The following is a 19453-nucleotide window of genomic DNA, read 5'->3' as shown; positions in this document are numbered from 1 at the left end:
CGTTGTATCCCCTTCTTTTTCTCTTTATTTTCCCCTTGTTGGCATCATCAGTACGGGAGAGGGGGTGGACATACCTTCGAAAAATAGCTTGAAGTTGGGCAGGGACTTGGTTCGACAGGTCATCGAGTATGGCCTTCATCACATCCTGTCGAAGTTCACTGGAATATTGGAAGGCTCGCAGCTCTGCTCGCATCTCGGCTAATTCAGCCCTCGCACTTGCAGCTCTGCTCGAGCTACAGCGGCTTCATCAGTGGCTTTCCGTGCTGCATCCTCAGCCCATATCGCCTGTTCGAGAAGTTCGGCATGACGGCCTTGGGATTCACTTGTGCCATCAGCAGGCATTGCAGCATTGCGGACCACAGCGAGTATTCTTTCGAGCTGAGCCATCTTCTGAGATTGATCAGCCATGATTGACGGCCATCCATGAATTGACGCACTTCGCAATGAAGACTTCTTCGGCCTGTTGATCATAGTCAGAAGTAGGAAGTTTCAGCTTTGTTGGAGAATTGTTAGTGTATCGAGACCAAGGTTGATATCTTGATCGCTTGATGTCTCGAACTCAAATATCGAGAGGTCTATCTCTCGAACTCTGTTTATGTCTCGAACTGGATAACTGTATCGAGAGGTCCTACCTCTCGAACTCTGCTTATGTCTCGAGACTTAGTTGATGTCTCGCAGACCCTTATTCCTCCAGTGTTGTCCCATGCCTTCTTCTGATCTGTCTATATGATTACAATACACGAGACTTCTAAGATGTTCAAACAAATTTACCTCAAGCTTAAATATTTTCCGAGTTGAGCTCAAAGTTACTCGGTTGTATTTTCGCTCTTGGTTTACTTGTCGAACTTACAGCGTTTTGCCTATGCGTCGAGACTCGGGGATTTCTACTTAACAGTTGGTATCATCAAAACCTATTACATGATGTTCCTAACACTTTCATGCTCCGTTGCTCCTTTCCGACCTTGGGTGGATTCCTATGCTTTGGAAACTTGTCCAAAATGACTGAAAATCCTTCCTTTGCTCCTCGTTCGTGAGTAAACTAAGATTGATCAAATGTAACACACAAACGAGCCTCAAATTCATCAAGGTAAGGGAAATAAGCAACGAACTAACTACATTATGGTAAGGGAAATAAGCAATGAACTAACTAAATTATGGGGAAAATAACAGTATAAAATCATATGTATCAATAGCTAGATAGATGCAAAAGAAATGTAAATGATACAAAAATGATCCAACCCCTTAACACTATAATTTTCTCCAATTTATATCAAAATCTCCTAGGCTTCTTCAAAGGACTAATCTGCCTCCCCCACCACGATCGTGATAGGGTCATTAATCTGCCCAATACCCGGGCCCCGATCGTGAGCTGGCTCATGATCGGGTCTGTTTCTTCCTCACGACCCCGCCACGATCGTGGGCCAGGTTCTACAGCATTTCTCCGTTTGCACTCTTCCTTGGCTCCTCCAATTTAAGCCTAAATGTCATCCTTTAAGCTCAAGAATCCTTCAAAACACCAAAGTGTACACATGATAGGGCTTTACCACACATTAGCACATGATGACGTTAGGTGCAACTAATGATAATGTTAGGTGCACTTAATATTAATGCTCAGTGTACATAATACATTGCACTTGTAATACATTTTACTTGCATTTGTAATGCATTTTACTTGCATTTAGGTGCATTATATGAAACTGTTACTTACATTTTTAACACAATTTACTTGCACTTCAATGTTCAATTATTTTATGAAAATGTCACCGCATTTTTTTTTAAAATTAGTGTTTCTGATCCATTATATCTAGACATGTGGACGGTTGTGAGTGGTTCTTAGTTCTTTCCTTGACAACTCGTTCGCACCTGAACGACTTCCTCTCTCTCTCTCTCTCTCTCTCTTTATAACCATGTCCCAGGTGAGAACATGTGGACAAATCCAAACAATTGATCTAGTAGATCTAATGGTTCAAAATAAACAAAACTTTGTAATATTTATGAAAAAGACCCCGCTCATTTTAAAAATTTGTAATATTTATGAAAATGACCCGGCTTATTTTTTTTCACTTGAATTTCCATCCATTAGATCTTGTAGATCAATGGTTTCGATTTGTCCACACGTTCTCACCTGGTGAATAGTTCTCATATGATTAGGATATATATATATATATAGTCATAATCAGGTGTGGCCGCGTCTTAACGTGTGGTCAGTGCGGCCGCGCCACTATGTATACAGATATACACAATTCAATGTTAGAAAATGAACCACGCAAATATGCACCGTTAGGTATGCATCACCAAAAAACACACCACTAAGTATGTAAATATACACCACACAGTGTTAGGAAATGCAACATTAGGGGCAGGGGAGTTATGGTGCATTATTTTGGGTGTGTGGTGTGTTTTTTGGTGTTTTTGTGTATTTTCATTATGGTGCATTTTCTAACATTGAGTAGTGTATATTTATTGGTGTTTTTGTGTATTTTCATTATGGTGCATTTTCTAACATTGAGTGATGTATATTTATATACATAGTGGTGTATTCCGCACGGGAAGGCGCGGCGACATTTGAATATATATATATATATATATATATATATATATATATATATCAGGTGAGAACATGCGGATAAATCCAAAGCATTGATCTGGTAGATCTAATAGTTCAACTAGAATTAAACACAACATTACGGTTTACGAGTAAGCAAACCATATATATACCTCAAACTCAACTTTGACATTCAAAAATAATAAAGTGTATGGTCATTAATTAAGCCTTCCTCAATAGTGGTGAGTTTTTAAGGAGATTTTGTAGGTGTGACTAGGAAAGAGAAAATGAGAGTGGAGGAAAAAAAAAACAAAACAAAAAACTAAAAAATAAATAAATTATAATTAGGCGCCTAAGCGGGCGCGTGCATGTGAGACGCAACTCTCATTAATTTTGGTGGGGTCTGCAAAACCCCCATATTTGGAGGAGATAGTTTTTCTTCTCTCTCCCTTTTATCCCCCATCCAACTCACTCTCTTCACCTTAAAATCTGTGTAAAATCCCCTTAACGGGGATAGCCTTATAGATGTCTCTCTAGTCATCCTGGATGGTCAGAGACTGGAATGACATATATAAAGAGGAGAATCTAAAGTATCAACAATCAAGGAGATGGATCACCGTTTTGTTACCCCGGGGGAGTCCATGCTCATCCAACTACACCCACCATCAAGATGCTTCGCTATGATTAAGAGAATGAGTGGTTGCCGCAAAATCCTGTTGGAAAAATAGCATAAAATGACAATTTTAGTGGCTATTTTGTGGTACAAACATATGTGGGGTCCACTTTCGATTTGGGTCGAGTCAAAGTGGATTCGGGTTCTTCGTAGTTAGACGAAGAGATTGATATGTTGTACGCTCAAAATGGATAATGGGTGAATGAGAAATTGGTTCTCAAAGTTGACCCATTCGGGTACGCTAATAGCTCGTGGCTATTAGGACACCTCGGGTTTAACTCCTCGTGTTCTCGTCTCGTCTTGTGTACGATACGGGTTTGTGACCGTTCAAAGACTTAATTCATCTATTACTGAATTAATTTCGAATTAATTCTAATTTTTAAATTCTAAATTAAATCTCAGGTAATGGTCAGCTGTTACAGGAGTAAAAAGTTTGATTTAATTATCAAATTAATGTCATGATTAATTGCTATTTGATCTTACAACTCCTATATAATTCGTTGGTAGAAGCAGCAGATTTACACACTGAAAACAACGAAATTATTTTCTCTCTCGAAACTCTGCTTCTACTGCTTTCTTTGCCAAACTGGGTTCATCCCTTTGCTCTAGTTCGCTGGGTTCATTAGTTTGGGTGCTCAAACTGTGAATCGTAACACGTTTTATCTTGGGAAATCTAGGCTACAACGCTCCTATCACTTTTGGGAGGTAGCAAATAAGTTTCTAAGGAAAGAGTGTTTCGCTCGACTCGTGTTAACCACCTTCCAGATTATCCCTTTCATTCTTGTGCTTGTTATTATCCAAGAAATATTATTTTCGTAGTAATATTTCGTAACAAGCTTAAAAACTTGTTCCTTCATTTCTATTTTTGTCTGTAATTTCCTTGAAGAAATGGAGAACCCCACTTTGCCAGTTCACAATGGGGACGAAAATGTTGTTGAGAACAAAAATGGTGGGAACGGCAATAATATTGCTCAATCCCAGACTCCACCAGTGAATGTTGGTTCACAAGACAGTGAGAGCACCGAGAGGTACATCCCCACGATGCGGGTACCTATGGTACCGAGTAGTTCGGTTGAAAGGCCAAAGAAATTCACCGGAATCGGTTCGAATTTCAAAAGGTGGCAGCAAAAGATGCTATTTTACCTAGCAACTCTCGGCTTGTCACGGTTCTTGACCGAGAGGGTTCTTGAGTTGAAGGAACAGGATCCACAGCCTGTGATGGCAGATGGGTTTTGGAAGTATTCGGACTTCCTCTGTCACAACTATATCCTGAACGGATTGTGTGATGCTCTTTACGATGTATATCGTAAAATTGGCGCGCTGTGGGAAGCCTTGGATCATAAGTATAAAAGCAAGGATGCCGGCACAAAGAAATTTGTGGTTGGTCGATTCATCGATTTTAAAATGGTTGATTCCAAGACTTTGCTAAGTCAAGTTGAAGATTTGTAGTTAATCTTTGACGAGATCCGTGACGAGGGCATGGTACTGAGTGAAGCCTTCTGAGTGGCATCCGTAATCCACTTGCTGCCTACAGGCTGGAAGGACTTCAAGAACTACCTTAATCACAAGCGAAAGGAAATGAACCGGGAGGACCTGATCCAACGACTCAGAATTGAGGAGGGGAACAGGAAAAGTGATTGGAAGAGTCCTGTCATTGGTGGCGCAAAAGTCAACGTGGTGGAACACGCTAAAAATTCCAAGAAGGCTAAGAAGGACAAGTAAAAGCTGGGTCCAAAAGGTGGCGTTACCAAGGCCAAGTTCTATAGTAAGTACTACAATTGTGGCAAGCCTAGCCACAAGTCTTCTGAGTGCAAGGTTCCAAGGAAGAAGAACAAGAGTTCTGAAGCCAACGTTGTTGGAGAAAGCAGTCATAAAAAGAAGGTCGAGATCAGCCTTTCGGGCATGGTGACAGAGGTGAACCTCGTGGGTTCAAACCAACGCGAGTGGTTCATCGACACTAGTGCAACAGGGCATTTGTGTTGCAACCAAGAGATGTTCAGCACCTTTGAGACCGTTGAAGGCGAGAAGGTTTGGATGGGTAACTCTGCTCAGTCTGCTATGGAGGGCGCGTGATAGGTGGTTCTGAAGATGACTTTCCGGAAGGAACTGACGTTGAAGAACGTGTTGTATGTTCCAGAGCTGAGGAAGAATCTGGTATTGGCTCGTTGCTGAATAAGCATGGCTTTAAGATGGTGTTCGAGTCAGATAAAGTAGTTTTGTCTAAACTAGGAATGTTTGTTGGTAAAGGTTATGTAACTGATGGGCTGTTTAAGCTTAGTGTAATGCCTGTTATTATCAATAAAAGCAAAATTAATTCTGTTTACTTGCTTGAGTCTTCCAATTTGTGGCATGGTAGACTAGGTCATGTTAATTTTAATTCTATACGTAGATCAATTAAAGTGAACCATATTCCTACGTTTCAAATAAACACAAATAATAAATGTGAAATTTGTGTTGAAGCAAAACTAACTAAAGCACCTTTAAAATCGGTTGAAAGGGAAACTGAACCGCTTAAATTAATCCATAGTGATTTGTGCGATTTTAGATCGATTCAAACGAGAGGTGGTAATAAATATTTTATCACATTTATCGATGATAACACACGTTATTGCTATGTGTATTTGCTAAAGAGCAAAGACGAAGCCTTGGAAAAATTCATTCTTTATAAGAATGAAGTTGAAAACCAACTTAATCAGAAAATTAAGAAGGTTAGAAGCGATCGAGGTGGCGAGTATGAAGCACCTATTGGTGACTTCTGTGCAAATGTAGTTATTATACACGAGCGTACGACACCTTACTCACCTCAATCGAATGGTGTTGCCGAACGAAAGAATCGTACATTGAAAGACATGATGAATGCGATGCTTATAAGTTCGGGCCTACCTCAAAATATGTGGGGTGAGACGATTTTGACAAGTAATTACCTTTTAAATAAGGTACCCCGCAAGAAGCTCGATAAGACTCCTTATGAGCTGTGGAAAGGTAGGAAGCCTTCCTACCAATATCTCAAAGTGTGGGGGTGTCTTGCCAAGGTTTTGGTGCCAACACCTAAGAAAATAAAGATAGGTCCAAAGATCATGGATTGTATCTTTATCGGCTATGCACATAACAGTAGTGTTTATCGGTTCTTAGTACACGAGCCCCATAATCCGGACGTACATACGAACACGATAATAGAATCAAGGAATGTATCTTTCTTCGAGAATGTATTTCCTTGTAGGTCTAGCGAGGGACCGAGTACGTCAAAACGAACGTTTGACAAAACTATGGATAATGATTGTGGGGAATCTAAGAAAGAACCTGAGCTCGAGCCTAGACGCAGTAAGCGGGCAAGAGTTGAAAAATCATTTGGTCCAGATTTTCTAACTTACTTGTTAGAGTATGATTCAAGTACTCTAAATTGTTTATTAGAAAATGAACTAGATTTTCTATCTTGTTTGATAACAAATGAGCCTCGAACGTACGTGGAAGCTGTGACTTCTATAGAAGGACCAATGTGGAAAGAGGCTATTAAAAGTGAAGTGGACTCTAATTCTATTGAATCACACTTGGGAACTTGTTGATCTTCCTCCGGGTAGTAAACCCTTAGGATCCAAGTGGGTCTTTAAACGAAAGATGAAACCGAATGGTTCTATAGAGAAGTATAAGGCTAGGCTTGTAATCAAGGGTTACAGGCAATGCGAGGGCCTTGATTACTTCGACACGTATTCTCCCGTAACACGAATAAACTCCATTCGGTTGATACTTGCCATAGCCGCGTTGTGGAATTTAGAAGTTCATCAAATGGATGTGAAAACAGCTTTCTTAAATGGCGAGTTAGATGAAGAAATCTATATGGAACAACCCGAAGGGTTCGTTGTTCCGGGCCAAGAAAGGAAAGTCTGTAAGTTGGTAAAATCGTTGACCATGCGATGTTAACCAATGGTTTTAAAATAAACGAGAGTGACAAATGTGTCTACGTTAAGGAAGCGGTAGACGCGTATGCCATTCTCTGATTATACGTAGATGATATACTCATCGTTGGTAGTAATGATCAAATGATAGAGTCTACCAAAAACATGTTAAATGCGAGATTTGACATGAAGATATGTTTTTGGCTTATTTAATCCTCGGGATTAAAATCTTTAGAAGACATGACGGTCTTGTGTTGAGTCCATCTCATTATATTGACAAAATTCTTGGGAAATTCAACAAGGATGATGATCAATTAGCTAGAACACCGTTTGATACAAACGTCCATCTAACCAAGAAACATGGAGAGGATATTTTTCAAGTAGAATATGCTCGGGTTATTGGTAGTTTGATGTATCTTATGAGCTGTAGTAGACCGGATATTGCCATTCGGATACGCTAATAGCTCGTGGCTATTAGGACACCTCCGGTTTAACTCCTCGTGTTCCGGATATTAATCCCTTTGCTCTAGTTCGTTGGGTTCATTAAATTGGGTGCTCAAACAGTGAATCGTAACACGTTTTATCCTAGGAAACCTAGGCTACAACGCTCCTAGCACTTTTGGGAGGTAGCAAATAAGTTTTTAAGGAAAGAGTGTTTCGCTCAACTCGTGTTAATCACCTTCCAGATTATCCCTTTCATTCTTGTGTTTGTTATTATCCCACAAATATTATTTTCGTAGTAATATTTCGTAACAAGCTTAAAAGCTTATTCCTTCCTTTCTATTTTTGTTTCTAATTTCCTCGAAGAAATAGAGAACCCCGCTTTGCCAGTTCACAATGGGGACGAAAATGTGTTGGTCCCAAGGGGATGGGGTACAAGTCTAGAGGGGGGGGGGATGAATAGACTTGTATAAGATTTTGCAAATCTTTTCAACCTCTCGTGTGTATTGAACTTAGGATGTTTAGGTTCGATACCTCACGAGGAGAAGACAAAGTTTTATGCGCAGCGGAAAAGTTATCCCCTTTTAGTTAGCACGAGTTTGAGTTAGTTCGAGAGGTGTGTTTATATGCAGTGCAATCGAGAGGTTAGCGAGAGATAAAAGCAGTAAGTAAATGCAAGAGAGATTTTTAAGTGGTTCGGCCAACCCGCCTACGTCCACTCTTCTTCCAGAAACTCCCTGGAAGGATTGCACTAAAAACTTCCCTTTTTAGTACAATATCGAGCGCTTGAGCTTTGATCACGAAGCCCGCCTCAAGCCTCAGGTTTTTCGCCCTGCTTCTTGTTACTCCACCTATCGAGCACTTGAGCTTTGATCACCAAGCCCGCCTCAAGCCTCAGGATCTTCACAAGACAGCTCCCAGGTTACTCCGCCTCTCCTCAGGTTTTTCTCCCCGCTTCCAGTTACTCCACCTCTCGAGCACTTGAGCTTTGATCACCAAGCCCGCCTCAAGCCTCAGGATCTTCACTAGACAGCTGCCAGGTTACTCCGCCTCTTCTTGCTTAATCCAAAGCAAGGACCTTTGGTTGTCACAGTTGAGTGTAACAAACTCCAATCTGACCAAAAGCTATCGTTGAATCAATTTCGATGTAGAGCAGCTTCGGTCACCTTCTAGATATGTGGCAGTTTAAGCTATGTAACTCTCTCAAACACTAAGATGTGTTTTTCTCGCTGTATTGAATATCTGGATGATATTCCAAATTGAATGCTTGCAATTGAACGTTTGAATCAGACACCTCTTTAGAATTTCGAATTAACCAACCTCCTTTATCACTGTGTCTTCACGTCCTTATATATGAGAGTTTGAGGAATAATTCCGTTGGAGGGAAAATTATTCCGTTTGAAATCTGTCTCCCATGCCGATCATGGGTCTTGCGTATTTTCAGCATTCTTCATGGAGTGGTGGTCTTGTAACTTGAACCTTTTGTCTGGTAGTGAATATTCTATATTTCACTTTCTTGAGTCCATGCTCCACTTTCGTCTTTTGGTAAAAGTTACTCTTTTTATATTCCCATCATTCCTTGTTTGTGGGGAATCAGACCACTTCAGCATTGGTGTACCTTTTGACCGTTTGTGGTGGAAATCTGATGTGTCATCCATTTCCGTCCATTTTGAAAACTTACGTTCGGCACCTCTTCATTATTCTATCTCCATGATATTCTTCTTCTCCAAACTTTAAGTATGCTTCCTGACCGTCATTCAGCATTACTGGAGAAGTGTCAGTTTATCGAGACCAAGGTTGATGTCTCGATTGTTTGATGTCTCGAACCCAAGCATCGAGAGGTCTACCTCTCGAACTCTGCTTATGTCTCGAACTGGATTGCTGTAACGAGAGATCCTATCTCTCGAACTCTGCTTATGTCTCGAGACTTAGTTGATGTCTCGCAGACCCTTATTCCTCCAGAGTTGTCCCGTGCCTTCTTCTGATTTGTCTATAGGATTACAACACGAGACTTCTAAGATGTTCAAACAAATTTACCTTGAGCTTAAATATTTTCCGAGTTGAGCTCAAAGTTACCCGGTTGTATTTTCGCTCTTGGTTTACTTGTCGAACTTACAGTGTTTTGCCTATGTATCGAGACTTGGGGATTTCTACTTAACAGTTGGTATCATCAAANTCGAGATGTACCTTTTGTCGGAGGGGACTTGGGTGCTTCCAGATTTCCACCCATGACTTGCAGTTGCGAGTCCACCTCTCGATTAAGTGTCTGAGGAGCCACAGGGACACCGGGTTCAGAGCTCGAAGGTAGCTCCATGTCAGGTGCTTCCTGGTTTCCACCTGAGGGATGGATCACTTCTTGCTCTTCACCTCTCGAACCTGGAGCCTCAGCTTCAGCAACTGTTGAGATTGGATCAACTGGGGAGGGTTCTTCGGTATTGGACGCTTCCCGGTTTCCATCCAATAGAAGTTCCCCCTCAGCGTCACTTCTCGAATCAGTGCTGGGAACTTGGTCGTCTGCTGGTGAGGTTGGAGACGAGGTGTCAACAGGTGCTTCCCGGTTTCCACCTTCGATGGTCGCATCGTCCTCCTCAGTACTTCTCGAACCAGCAGGACTTGGGGCAATCTACTCTAAGTGCTCATTGGACTGCATTTCGGTCTGCTCCGATGAGTCTGGAATGATAATTATTTCAGGAGCAGTAGGAAAACCCGGCAGTGTGAGCAACGGAACTACACCCTCTCGAACTATCTGAGCTTCATCGTTGTCAATCGAGGGTGTGGACGTAGGTGGTGGCAAAAGAAGAACAGTGTTGGGAGCCACCTCAAGTGCTTCAGAGGTCTCGGAGTCACCTCTCGAAGCTGCTACCTGTTCGTCCAGAGCAGAGTTACTGACTTGGGACAGTGGGATTGCGGCTGTTGCAATTGAAGTTTCAGTATCATCTCGAGCAACCCCAGAGGTCTCTCCTGGACCTCTCGTAAGTTCTACAGTCTGTCCCAAGGACATAGCAGTGGCGAGCCTGATATCTTCTCGAAATTGGGCATCAAGTTCTGGATCCTCCTCAGGCTCAACCTCGGTTTCTTCAGCTATGCTTTTACCCTTATCAGTTCTTCCACTGTTCAGCTTCATCACTCGTGTTTCGTGGGCAAGATCCATCAGTTGTTGAGCTGGGATCTCGGAGATATCCAACCACTGGAGTGCAAACTGCTCTTCTGCCTCCATTTCAGCTGCTTGTCTCATTAGTTGAGTGAAAGAACTGGTTCTCCAATTGATCCACCTGATCACCCTGGAGAAGTCATCAAGAGTGGGTGCTTCCACTGCCAACTGAGTAGAAACTTCTTCATATAAATCATCCCGCCCATCAGAGATGATTTCAGTGGCAGAGATTGCTTCGTCTATCTGTGCTGTGATCTCTCGACTATGCTCCAAGAGATCATCTCCCACTCTGACTGTGCAGTCTATTTCTCGAACCATCTCTCGTGGTTCTTCTGCACCCCCTTGTACTGGATCACTGATCCCAGTACCTTCAATTTCTCGAGTCTCCTCTCGAGGTTCAAACACAGATTGACCAGTACCCTCAGCATCATTATCAACATGAAGATCATCACAGAAATCTCTTGACAGGGACCTGGTAGGGGGCACTCTCTCAACCTCAGTGGCCAGTGTAGCCTGAGGTTCCCCCTAGGCTTGTGCCCTGTCCTCGAAAGGTACTTGTATAACTGACGGTGCCACTTCTCGAATCTGGGTGACGACAGCAATTTTGGCCCTCTTGGCCCTCAACGCAACTCTCTTGACCAGAGTGTCCAAAGGCTCATCATCAGAGTCCTTTTCTTTGGCTGGGGCTTTCCTTTTGCCCCTTCCTTTTGGCTGTGAGGGAGAAGGTGCAGCCTTAACACCTTTAGCCTTGGGGACTTGAGATTTCGTCCTACCCATATAGGTATTCCGATGAATCTCTCGCCCTTCCCTCAGTTCAAAGTCCTTCAGGTTTAAGAGAAATTGAATAACAAAGCCGAAACCAACCTTTTTACTGATCGACAGGTTGGTGTTGGAGACTGAGCTCATCACTTGCTGTTTGAGGAAATTGAAGATAATGTGTGCCCAGTCCAGTTTGTTGTCATTCCAAATGGCATAGAGGATTTTGAGGAGGTCCAGATTAACCTCGTCGGTTCCAGACACCTTGCCGAGCACGAACTTCATGATTAGGTCGGCAGCGAGAGCAAACCTCTTCTTTAGGTGGAACTTGCGGAGGGCAGAGGATGCTCTGGGTGGTGCAGTCGCTAGTCGGATCTTCTCCCAGAAGGCTTGCTTGTCCAAGTCGTAATCCGATAGGTGCTTGACTGCTTCCTCCGATGACGCGAAATCAAATGCCGCTCTGAGGTCACCTACAGAGGTTGTGATGGGAAAATCATTAAAGCGGCTTTCGATTTTACCCTTCGTGACCTTGGCATTTGCGAACCATTCTGTGAAGTCGAGGGCGTGAATGGTCCGGTAGTCGTGCGTCATGTATTTCATCAGTCCTGCTTTCTCAAACTTCTTCAGGACTTTTTCCGCCATTTTTGGATTAGAAGAGTTGGTGATGAAGCCGTCTTTGTCAAGGATACTCCCCGCCTTGACTTGTTTGATCTGAGAGCGAATGTGTAGCAACTCCCTCTGATATGCGTCGGAAGATGAGGTTGATGTGGAGGATTCGGACGCCATTGTTGACAGATATGAGGTTTTGGAGGGAATGTGTACAGTGTTTGGGATTTGGGGGATTTGGGTATTCGGTTTGAGCTTGAATGGAAGAAGAATTTGGCTTTTATATCATGTGGATTCGGGTTGGATATATGGGTAGGGTTGAGAGCTTNAGCCTCAGCTTCAGCAACTGTTGAGATTGGATCAACTGGGGAGGGTTCTTCGGTATTGGACGCTTCCCGGTTTCCATCCAATAGAAGTTCCCCCTCAGCGTCACTTCTCGAATCAGTGCTGGGAACTTGGTCGTCTGCTGGTGAGGTTGGAGACGAGGTGTCAACAGGTGCTTCCCGGTTTCCACCTTCGATGGTCGCATCGTCCTCCTCAGTACTTCTCGAACCAGCAGGACTTGGGGCAATCTACTCTAAGTGCTCATTGGACTGCATTTCGGTCTGCTCCGATGAGTCTGGAATGATAATTATTTCAGGAGCAGTAGGAAAACCCGGCAGTGTGAGCAACGGAACTACACCCTCTCGAACTATCTGAGCTTCATCGTTGTCAATCGAGGGTGTGGACGTAGGTGGTGGCAAAAGAAGAACAGTGTTGGGAGCCACCTCAAGTGCTTCAGAGGTCTCGGAGTCACCTCTCGAAGCTGCTACCTGTTCGTCCAGAGCAGAGTTACTGACTTGGGACAGTGGGATTGCGGCTGTTGCAATTGAAGTTTCAGTATCATCTCGAGCAACCCCAGAGGTCTCTCCTGGACCTCTCGTAAGTTCTACAGTCTGTCCCAAGGACATAGCAGTGGCGAGCCTGATATCTTCTCGAAATTGGGCATCAAGTTCTGGATCCTCCTCAGGCTCAACCTCGGTTTCTTCAGCTATGCTTTTACCCTTATCAGTTCTTCCACTGTTCAGCTTCATCACTCGTGTTTCGTGGGCAAGATCCATCAGTTGTTGAGCTGGGATCTCGGAGATATCCAACCACTGGAGTGCAAACTGCTCTTCTGCCTCCATTTCAGCTGCTTGTCTCATTAGTTGAGTGAAAGAACTGGTTCTCCAATTGATCCACCTGATCACCCTGGAGAAGTCATCAAGAGTGGGTGCTTCCACTGCCAACTGAGTAGAAACTTCTTCATATAAATCATCCCGCCCATCAGAGATGATTTCAGTGGCAGAGATTGCTTCGTCTATCTGTGCTGTGATCTCTCGACTATGCTCCAAGAGATCATCTCCCACTCTGACTGTGCAGTCTATTTCTCGAACCATCTCTCGTGGTTCTTCTGCACCCCCTTGTACTGGATCACTGATCCCAGTACCTTCAATTTCTCGAGTCTCCTCTCGAGGTTCAAACACAGATTGACCAGTACCCTCAGCATCATTATCAACATGAAGATCATCACAGAAATCTCTTGACAGGGACCTGGTAGGGGGCACTCTCTCAACCTCAGTGGCCAGTGTAGCCTGAGGTTCCCCCTAGGCTTGTGCCCTGTCCTCGAAAGGTACTTGTATAACTGACGGTGCCACTTCTCGAATCTGGGTGACGACAGCAATTTTGGCCCTCTTGGCCCTCAACGCAACTCTCTTGACCAGAGTGTCCAAAGGCTCATCATCAGAGTCCTTTTCTTTGGCTGGGGCTTTCCTTTTGCCCCTTCCTTTTGGCTGTGAGGGAGAAGGTGCAGCCTTAACACCTTTAGCCTTGGGGACTTGAGATTTCGTCCTACCCATATAGGTATTCCGATGAATCTCTCGCCCTTCCCTCAGTTCAAAGTCCTTCAGGTTTAAGAGAAATTGAATAACAAAGCCGAAACCAACCTTTTTACTGATCGACAGGTTGGTGTTGGAGACTGAGCTCATCACTTGCTGTTTGAGGAAATTGAAGATAATGTGTGCCCAGTCCAGTTTGTTGTCATTCCAAATGGCATAGAGGATTTTGAGGAGGTCCAGATTAACCTCGTCGGTTCCAGACACCTTGCCGAGCACGAACTTCATGATTAGGTCGGCAGCGAGAGCAAACCTCTTCTTTAGGTGGAACTTGCGGAGGGCAGAGGATGCTCTGGGTGGTGCAGTCGCTAGTCGGATCTTCTCCCAGAAGGCTTGCTTGTCCAAGTCGTAATCCGATAGGTGCTTGACTGCTTCCTCCGATGACGCGAAATCAAATGCCGCTCTGAGGTCACCTACAGAGGTTGTGATGGGAAAATCATTAAAGCGGCTTTCGATTTTACCCTTCGTGACCTTGGCATTTGCGAACCATTCTGTGAAGTCGAGGGCGTGAATGGTCCGGTAGTCGTGCGTCATGTATTTCATCAGTCCTGCTTTCTCAAACTTCTTCAGGACTTTTTCCGCCATTTTTGGATTAGAAGAGTTGGTGATGAAGCCGTCTTTGTCAAGGATACTCCCCGCCTTGACTTGTTTGATCTGAGAGCGAATGTGTAGCAACTCCCTCTGATATGCGTCGGAAGATGAGGTTGATGTGGAGGATTCGGACGCCATTGTTGACAGATATGAGGTTTTGGAGGGAATGTGTACAGTGTTTGGGATTTGGGGGATTTGGGTATTCGGTTTGAGCTTGAATGGAAGAAGAATTTGGCTTTTATATCATGTGGATTCGGGTTGGATATATGGGTAGGGTTGAGAGCTTGACCAGATAATGGATCCCGGTTCATTTAAAAGAATTTAAAGGTCAGAAATACCCTTTATAACGGTTATGTATGTAAGATATGGTAAGGGTATTTTGGTAAAGTATAATGCGGTTTTTGGATAGTGGGATATAAAGAGATGATATTTATATAGTCATGTTCCCACTTATCAAGATAATGCCTTTAAGAGCGGAAAAACCGTCAATAACCGAAGATCTCGTTGCTAACATTAATGTCCAAAGTTAGCCGTTCCACATATATCCGTTGAGTACATCGGGTTCACCTCTCGAAGGTGAACTGTCTTCCAAATGAGTTTAAGGATCTTCCCCCTGAGTGATTGATCCCTAAACCTCCTTATTCCTCCGTCTTGATCTGGTTAAGAATTTTCCCCCTGAGTGATTGATCCCTAACCCTCCTTATTCCTCCTTTTAGAGATACGTAGACAGTCAGTTTGATATCTTTCGAAGTAATCTCTCGAACTACCCTTCTTCGAGACATAACATAAACAGGCAAACTAAACATGTATCTCTCGAACTATCTTTCGAACACAGATTGCGATAAGGAGACAGGATTGATTCATAAAAAGATATCACTTGGAACATTCTCTCAAGTTCATTTAGTGACTTCCAGTTACATAACTTATGAATCTATACAAATCCTAATTTCCTAGAGACTTTGTTAGCAGCTTCCTTAGTGGGTTTGAACGGTATGCTTCTCTCCGGAGCTGCTTACTGTAGTTGGGAGTGACCATCTTCATCGCTAATCCTCTTAAGGTCTTTGGATTAGGTATGATCACCCCTTTGACTGCTGCTGACCTCAGAAAGTCCCAACTGGTCTTCCTCTTCTTTTCCCTTGGTTCTCCATTTGGTTGAGGAAGGTCATTTTCCAGAATGTGAAGCGGTAGGAGTCCCACTTATACGGGGCTCTTCTCCTGACTTCAGCATCCCATCGTTGTGGATCTCCTCGTATTTGGGGATCCATTCACCTTGGATGGGAATAGGATTCTTGCTTGGATTATCAGGAAGCTCCGTAATCTGTTCACCCTTCGTTGATTCTGGATAGTTTTCTCCTTGAAAATCTTTGGACTTGACTGCCGGTTTCTTTCCTCTATAAAAGAATGGAACATCATCTTTTCCTTTCTTTTTCTCCATGGGAAGTTGATGATATGAACTTCTGAAAGAAACCCTCTTATTTATAGCCCAATAAGGTTACCACTGTTGAGTCACGGGATGCAATATGAATGACCATTCAATGCTTGTGTAACTCCAAAGCTGCCATAAAGTTGATGAAACCGCTCCTCACATGCGAAACAGTTCATGGCACTAAATACAAGAAGATAAGATTTGACCATTCATCCCAATTCTATCATTCCCAATTCTAACCTTAGTTGAGAAAATCTATTTTCACACAATGCTTTTGTGAAAATATCTGCTAGTTGCTCCTCCGTTGCAACGTATTCCAAAGTTATGTCCTTTTTCTCAACATGGTCTCGGATGAAGTGATACTTGATATCAATGTGTTTTGTTCTTGAATGTAACACTGGATTCTGAGTGATAGCTATGGCACTTGTGTTGTCACACATGATCTTAACCTCTTTACATTCAACACCATAATCCAGTAGTTGTTGCTTCATCCATAAAACTTGAGCGCAGCAACTTCCAGCTGCTACATATTCTGCCTCAGCGGTGCTTGTAGCTATCGAATGCTGTTTCTTGCTAAACCATGAGACAAGTCTTCCACCTAGAAACTGACATGTCCCTGATGTGCTCTTTCGATCTATTTTACAACCGGCAAAGTCCGCATCTGAATAACCCATAAGTTCGAAAGATCCACCTCTCGAATACCAAAGTCCAACACTTTGCGTACCTTTGAGATATCTAAGGATCTTTTTAGATGCATTTAAGTGACTTTCCTTAGGACTTGCCTGAAACCTAGCACATACACCTACTGCAAAGGATATATCTGGTCTACTGGCAGTTAAATAAAGAAGAGATCCGATGATACCTCGATATGTAGTTTGATCAACCTCTCGACCTTCACTGTCGACATCGATACGTAGAGAGGTTCCCATGGGTACTTTGACTGAGGATTTCCCTTCTATATTGTATTTTCTGAGCAGATCCTTGGTGTATTTCTCCTGATTGATGAAGATACCTTCCTTAAGCTGTCTCACTTGTAATCCAAGGAAGTAGTTTAGTTCTCCCATCATGCTCATCTCGAACTTCCTTTTCATCAACCTGGAGAACTTCTCGCATAAGTCTGGATTGGTGCTTCCAAAAATGATATCGTCCACATAGATTTGCACCAATAAGATGTGATCCTCATCCTTAATTCTAAACAATGTTTTGTCCACTAGGCCTTTGGTGAACCCACACTGAAGTAGAAAAGAGGATAAGGTATCATACCAAGCTCTTGGAGCTTGTTTTAAACCGTAAAGTGCCTTCTTTAATTTGTATACTTTGTCAGCTCCCACGTCCTTCAAGAAACCCGGAGGTTGTTCAACGTACACCTCTTCTTCGAGAAGTCCGTTCAGAAAAGCGCTCTTGACATCCATTTGATATACCTTAAAGTCTTTGAAGGCGGCATATGCGAGAAAGATACGTATGGCTTCGAGACGTGCCACTGGAGCGAAGGTTTCATCAAAATCTATTCCTTCCTCCTGACAATAGCCTTTGGCAACAAGTCTGGCCTTGTTCCTAACAATGACTCCATCCTCATTCATCTTGTTTCTGAAAACCCACTTTGTACCAATGACATTCTGATGATGAGGTCTCGGAACTAGTTCCCAAACATCGTTCCGTTCAAACTGATGAAGTTCCTCTTGCATGGCTTGCACCCAATCTGGATCACATAGAGCCTCATCGATCACCTTAGGCTCTATTTGTGATAGAAATCAAGCAAACATGCTTTCTCTGTATGCTGATCTGGTCCGAACTCTGTCACGTACATCTCCAATTACTTGATCAGCAGGGTGACTTCTCAGCCATCTTAGGTCGGGTTGTGGCTCCTCAGTTGATACTTCCGTTGAAGGTTGAGATGTGGGTTGAACATCTATGATCTGGATTGGATCAACTGAGTCAGGAGCTTTCTTCTTTGTAGACTCTTCATCATCTGATTCTGACTGGAGTTCCGCTACGTCTCGAACTATCGACTGCTTGTCTTCGAGAGGTAAGTTTGATCTCTCGATAGACTCTGGCTGGGCTTCCTCAGCTGCTTTCGTTGACTTTGATGGTTGATCTGTCGATGCCCTTTCATCAAAAGAAACATGTATGGATTCTTCAACCACCAATCTCCGCTTGTTGAAGACTCTGAATGCTTTGCTTATCGATGAGTATCCCAGAAATACTCCATCATCTGCCTTTTCTTCAAAAGTTCTTAGTTGAGCCTTCCCATTGTTGTGGATATAACATTTGCACCCGAATGTGTGGAAGTAGCTTACATTCGGTTTCCTTCCATTCCACAACTCATATGGAGTCTTTCCAGCTCCTTTCACGATCAAGGACCGATTTTGGGTATAGCACGCTGTGTTGATTGCTTCTGCCCAAAATCCTTGAGATATGTTAGCTTGCGAGAGCATGGTCCTTGCGGCTTCTTTGAGAGTTCTGTTCCTTCTTTCAGCAACCCCGTTCTGTTGAGGCGTTCGAGCAGCTGACAACTGATGATGAATACCATTCTCGTTGCAGTAGTTCTCGATAACTTGATTAACGAACTCTCCACCTTGATCTGACCGAATCTTTAGTATCGAGACATCCTTTTCAACTTGAACTTGCTTCAAAAGATTTGGCAGGGCAACTTTTGTCTCGCTTTTCTTGGTTAAGAACGGGGTCCATGTGAATCTTGTGTAGTCATCTACTACCACAAGAGTATACTTCTTTCCCTTCATGCTGGGTGGATCTACTGGGCCAAATAAGTCCATGTGAAGAAGGCTTAATGGTCTAGTGGATGATGTCTCGGCTTTGCTCTTGAAGGAGGATTTGATCTGTTTGCAGCGTTGACATGCCTCACAAATTTTATCCTTTCGAAACGTCACTTTGGGCAGTCCTTCCACTAGGTTCCTCTTAGTAAGCTTGTTGATAGTCTTGAAGTTCAGATGACTAAGCTTACTATGCCAATCCCAGCATAAATCTTCCTTGCTCCTTGCTAGCATACATAGGGATGGTTTTGCAGACCTCCAATCCACTATGTACATGTTTCCTTTCCTTGCTGCTTCCAAGATGACTTCGAGAGATTCCTCTTGTATGATTTGGCATTTGCCTTTGGTGAAAATTACTCTGTAGCCCTTGTCACAGAACTGGCTTGTGCTAAGGAGGTTGAATTTGAGCCCCTCAACGTAGGATACCCCCTTGATCACCAATTCATTCTTATGAATTTCACCAATAGCCTTTGTGCGCCCTTTCTTCTCGTTGTCTCCAAATGTCACCAAGGGACCTTCGATAGGTTGGATGTTCTCTAGCAGTGTTAGATTTCCCGTCATATGTCTCGAACATCCACTGTCAATGAACCACATGTCCCTGGTGTCCTGCAAGGCAATTAAGCAAGTTTAGGTACCCAAACTTTGGGTCCTGGTGGGTTAGTGAGTTTAGGCATCCATTTATACCTT

This window comes from Ipomoea triloba, chromosome 14, assembly GCF_003576645.1.
Source record: "Ipomoea triloba cultivar NCNSP0323 chromosome 14, ASM357664v1".
Taxonomy (NCBI): Eukaryota; Viridiplantae; Streptophyta; class Magnoliopsida; order Solanales; family Convolvulaceae; genus Ipomoea; species Ipomoea triloba.
Note: the sequence above shows the minus strand (reverse complement) of the source record.